Here is a 6,000-nt window from a genome sequence, read left to right as displayed (position 1 = left end):
AGAAGCACCGAGGTTATCGGAATACAACTTTAATATCGATGTTGCCACCATTGTATCAACTATCGAACGTATCAAAGATACCAAATGGCCTCGACCTCTACAATCTGATCCAAACCAAAGGGATCCTAACTAGATGTGTAAATATCACGGCACTCACAGCCACAGAACGGAGGATTACTAATAGTTGAGAGAGGAAGTAGCCCGACTATTCAATAGCAGGCATCTTCGAGAATTCCTGAGTGATCGAGCCAAGAATCATTTTAGGAATAGGGATTCTAACAAATAGACCGAACAAGATGAACCTCAACACATCATTAACATGATCATTGGTGGGGTCGATGTCCCTCAGGGGTCAATGTTGAAACGCACCAAAGTATCCATCACAAGGGAGAAACGGACTCGAGATTACATACCGGAGGGAACTTTGTCTTTCAACGATGAGGACGCGGAAGGAATCGTGCAGCCCCACAATGATGCACTGGTAATATCTGTACTCATAAATAAATCCCGAGTTAAATTTGTGTTAATTGACCCAGGTAGCTCCACCAATATCATCCGATCGAGTATCGCGGAGCAACTCAGTCTACAAGACCAAATCGTGCTTGTAGTCCGAGTTCTAAACGGGTTCAACATGGCATGTGAAACCACTAAGGGCGAGATAACATTACCAGTAAACACCGCCGGGACCATCCAGGAAACTAAATTTTATGTGATCGAAGGAGAGATGAGGTACAACGCTTTATTCGGAAGGCCATAGATCCACAACATGAGGGCAGTGCCCTCGACACTGCACCAGTCACTGAAATTCCCAACACCTAGTGGAGTCAAAACAGTCTATGGTGAACAACCGGTTGCCAAGGAAATGTTCGCGATCAAGGAGGTGATACTGGCACCTACAATCTTAGCATCGAAGGATCTGAACCAGATGGTAAAAAACGGGGCCAAATAGCAATCACTGATACTAGCCTCGGCAGATTCGGACAAACGAGGAGAAGGCGAGGATGATGATTACGGGGTTCCAAGATCTTTTATAGCCCCCGATGATTCCTACGCCACTAAATCGATGGTCGAGGAGCTGGAACAAGTCATATTGAGAGAACACTTTCCCGATCGAAAGGTATACCTAGGCACGAGGTTAAGCTCCGAGCTCAGGAAAAAACTCATTCAATTTCTTATAACTAATGAAGATTGTTTCGCTTGGTCCCATCTTGATATGACATGGATCCCACCAGAGATAACCACTCACAGGCTAAGCGTGGACCTGAAATTCCATCCGGTCAAACAGAAGATGAGGCCCCAGTTCGAGGTCAAACATGCTTTCATCAAGGACGAGGTATCTAAACTCCTTAAAATAGGGTCCATTCGGGAAGTTAAATACCCGGATTGGTTAGAAAACGTAGTGGTAGTCCCTAAAAAGGGAACAAATTAAGAATGTGTCTAGACTATAAGGATTTGAGCAAGGCGTGTCCCAAGGACTCTTTTCTTCCGCCCAACATCGATCATATGATCGATGCCACGATCGGCCACGAGATCCTCAATTTTCTCGATGCTTATTCCGGGTACAACCAAATATAGATGGACCCGTATGATCAAGAAAAAACCTCCTTCATCACAAAGTACGACACAACTGCTATAACGTGATGCCATTCGGATTAAAAAATGCCGGTGCCACTTATCAACGCCTAGTAAACTGGATGTTCGAGGAACAAATAGGAAAATCAATGGAAGTTTACATTGACGACATATTTGTTAAGTCCCTGCGAGCAAAGGACCATTTAAAACATTTGCAAGAAACCTTCAGCATATTAAAGGAATACAATATGAAGTTGAACCCGGAAAAATGTGCGTTTGTAGTTAGGTCAGGTAAATTCGTCGGATTCATGGTATCCAACCGGGGAATCGAGATCAACCCTAACAAAATCAAAGCCATCGAAGATATCACGGTCATGGACAATGTGAAGGTCGTGCAAAGACTAACCGGACGCACAGCCGCCCTGGGATGATTCATTTCCAGGTCGTCCGATAAGAGCCACCGATTCTTCACTCTATTTAAGAAGAAGAATAACTTTTCATGGACCCCGGAATGTCAACGAGCTTTGGAGGCACTCAAACGGTACTTATCGAGCCCACCACTGCTTCACACACCAAAGGCAGACGAATAACTATACTTGTACTTGGCAGTTTCAGAGATAAAGGTAAGTGGAGTCCTGGTTAGGAAAGATCAAGGTACGCAATTTCCAATTTACTATATTAGCACGACCCTAGGTGAGGCCGAAACTAGGTACCATCACTTAGAAAAACCGGTGCTCGCTTTGCTAAGCGCCTCTAGGAAGCTAAAACCATACTTTTAGTTTCACCCCATATGTGTCGTAACTACTTACACGTTGAGGAACATTATGAATAAACCCGTGCTCTCAGGCCGGTTGGCCAAATGGGCCGTGAAAATAAGTGGGTATGATATTGAATACCGACCCCGGACCACCATTAAGTCTCAAATTTTGGCAGACTTTGTGGCCGACTTTATGCCGTCCCTAATACCTGAGGTCGAAAAAGAGTTATTAATTAACTCAAGGACCTCGTCAGGAATTTGGACCCTCTTTACGGACGGCGCCTCAAATGCAAAAGGGTCCGAACTTGGCATCGTATTGAAGCCACCAACAAGCAATGTAGTTAGACAATCTATTAGGACTGTGAAATTGACTAACAACGAGGCCGAATATGAGGTCATGATTGCATGCCTTGAACTAGCTAAAAGCTTGGGGCAGAAGTGATCGAAGCCAAGTGCGACTCCCTCCTTGTGGTAAACCAAGTTAATGGAACATTTGAGGTCAGAAAAGAACGAATGCAAAGATACTTCGACAAGTTGCAGGTAACATTACATCAGTTCAAAGAATAGAATTTGCAACACGTACCTCGGGATCAAAACAGTAAGGTCGATGCCTTCGCTAACTTAGGGTCATCGGTCAAAGACGACGAGTTCAATTCGGGGGCAGTCGTACAACTTATGAGATCAGTGGTGGAATAAGGTCATGCCGAGATTAACTCGACGAGCCTAACTTGGGACTGGAGAAATAAATATGTAGAATATCTTAGGACCGAGAAAATGCCCTCGGATCCAAAAGAATCGAGGGCCCTGCGTACAAAGGCATCCTGGTTGAGCCTGTCCGAAGACGGAACCCTGTTCAGAAGAGCATTCGATGGCCCACTCGCAGTATGTCTAGGGCCAGGAGATACTGAGTATGTTTTGAGGGAAATCCACGAAGGTACCTGTGGAAATCATTCGGGCACCGAATCATTGGTTCGAAAAATAATCAGAGCCGGTTATTACTGGATCGATATGGAAAAAGACGCGAAGGAATTCGTACGAAAATATGATGAATGTCAAAGACACACTCCGATGATTCATTAGCCTGGGGAGCTGCTGCATTTGGTTTTGTCATCATGGTCGTTCATGAAGCGGGGAATGGATATTGTTGGCCCCTTTCCATGGGCTCTCGGTAAGGCTAAATTCATATTATTTATGACTGACTATTTTTCTAAGTGGGTGGAAGCCTAGGCATACAAAAAGATCAGGGACAAAGAAATCATCGCTTTCATTTGGGATCATATCATATGCCGATTCAGAATGTCGGGCGAGATTGTATGCGACAACGGGAAACAATTCATCGGCAGCAAGGTAAGCAAGTTTTTCGAGGATCATAAGATCAAAATGATCCTATCAGCACCCTACCACCCTAGTGGGAAACGGTCAAGCATAATCGACTAACAAGCCATACTCCAAAACCTCAGAAAGAGGTTAACTAACGCCAAAGGAAGATGGAAGGAAATCCTGCTCGAAGTCTTATGGGCATAACGAACGACCTCGAAGTCCAGTACCGGGGCTACCCTGTTCTTACTGGTCTATGACGCCAAAGCTCAAATACCGGTCGAAGTCGGAGAACCAAGTCTCAGGATACGATATACAACCAAGGAATCAAATGATGAGGCTATGAACGCGAGCCTAAATCTACTGGATGAAAGACGCGAAGCAGCCCTTGTCCGGTTGGCCACCCAAAAGCAGCAGATCGAAAGGTATTACAATCGACGGGCCAACCTTCGACACTTCAATATCGGGGACTTGGTACTAAGGAAGGTTACACTAAATACCCGAAACCCGAACAAAAGGAAGTTGGGTCTGAACTGGGAAGGCCCTTATCAAATTGTTGAGATCACCGATAAAGGATCATACAAACTCGGAACGATGAACGGTGAGCAACTACCTAAGAACTAGAACATAGCTCACTTGAAGCGATACTATTGCTAAGGTACGACCCCATTCATTTCCTTTTATTTATTTACATTCAGAACTAACACTTGCAGGGAATCATCAAAGAACGATACAACTTTTAGGCCTGAAAGCACGCGTTGCACTCTTTTTCCCTTGAACCGGTTTTGTCCCAAATGAGTTTTTCGGCAAGGTTTTTAATGAGGCAACAAGTAAATCGTGCTAACTTAGAATTGAAGGCCGATTACGAACTGGTATCAAAGAACACAACAGTATTCGAGGCCTTTCTTCGATAGGCCCCGAACACCGGGGGTTCACCCTCGGTTAACGACTTTAGCAAGGAAGGAAACTTTATGATTGAACGGTCACGACTCGATTGATAGGATATACTGTAAGGGCCAAACGGTCACATGAACCATGCCCGCATAGACTACTCGAGCCCTGACACAAAACTTGTACACATGTGTAACTGTCATGTACAAGAATAAAAGTTTCTACCTTGCGGATAAATATCTTGTCCTTTAAGAATTTATCTTTTTTCTTTTGATGAATTGCTTATATTCGATCTCCTAAAGGTATCGAGCCCAAGGGCCACCTTTATCTGGGTTTAAACGATCACTCCCAATCGGAGGCTGCCATCCAAAAACAAACTCGGACGAATCAGATTATCAAAGCCCGGGGGCACAAAGCCTATTTGGCATTGCTCGAATTAAAAGGCTACAGCCATTCCGGGATATCGAAACCTGAGGGCACAAAGCCTATTTGGCATTGCCCGAATTAAAAGGCTACGACCATTCCAGGATATTGAAATCCGAGGTCACGAAGCTTATTTGGCATTGCCCGAACTCCAAAAAGCTACGGCTAACCCCGTTCGAGGATCGTTATCTAAGGCAAGTCCGGATAACTCGAGGTGACAAACCCATTGGGCAACACTCGAACTAAAAGGCTACGACTATATTAAAACGGCTCAGAGACATCCGAAACCTATAACAAAAAGTACCGTTGGCAAATTATAAATCTAAGGAATTATAAGTACTTTGGGTAAAATTTCCGGTCATACCGGATTCTCACGATGCCTTAGAAAAAATAAAATCAAAGGCAAAACCAGTTCGAAACTCCGAACATGGCTATTTAACGCTAAGGCGTTTCAATCTCTTCAAAACATAATAAGAAAGGCAAAGGAAAAACTCGAGAATTATGAAAGAGAAATAGAAAATTTGTATTTATGAAGTATAATCTTTACAAAGGCCAAACAGCCTTGACAAAAAGTACTAAATACAAAAAGAAAAGAAACAAAATTACATAGAGGCACTTAAGCAGCCTGATCTTGGCCGGAGTCCACCTCGTCACCGAGATTTCCGGGGTCTTCTCCACCCTCGTACCTGCTTGAGTCCTCGAAACTGTCCTCCTTGGGATAAGCCAGCTTCCTGGCTTCGATTTTGAGCACCTTAGTATTCTCGATCTCAGCTGATAAATCAAAACCCCCAGTGTGAACTTCCTCGAGGGCCTCCCTTCGGGATTGCCACTTCATATGATCAACTATATTTTTTACAAGGTCCTGAGCCGCCTCGGCATCGGCCTTGTACTGGGCCACTATTTCATCAACTTCGGCTTTGACCACAACGACCTCTGACTTGGCCGTTTTAAGCTCTTTGGCCAGAATTTATCGATCTGAGACAGTCGAACCTAACCGGGATTGGAGCTCCTCAACCTTTATGGTCTGAACCTCGGCCCTT

The sequence above is a fragment of the Nicotiana tomentosiformis genome, chromosome 10 (assembly GCF_000390325.3).
Source record: "Nicotiana tomentosiformis chromosome 10, ASM39032v3, whole genome shotgun sequence".
Lineage (NCBI taxonomy): Eukaryota > Viridiplantae > Streptophyta > Magnoliopsida > Solanales > Solanaceae > Nicotiana > Nicotiana tomentosiformis.
This window is presented reverse-complemented; position numbering follows the sequence as displayed.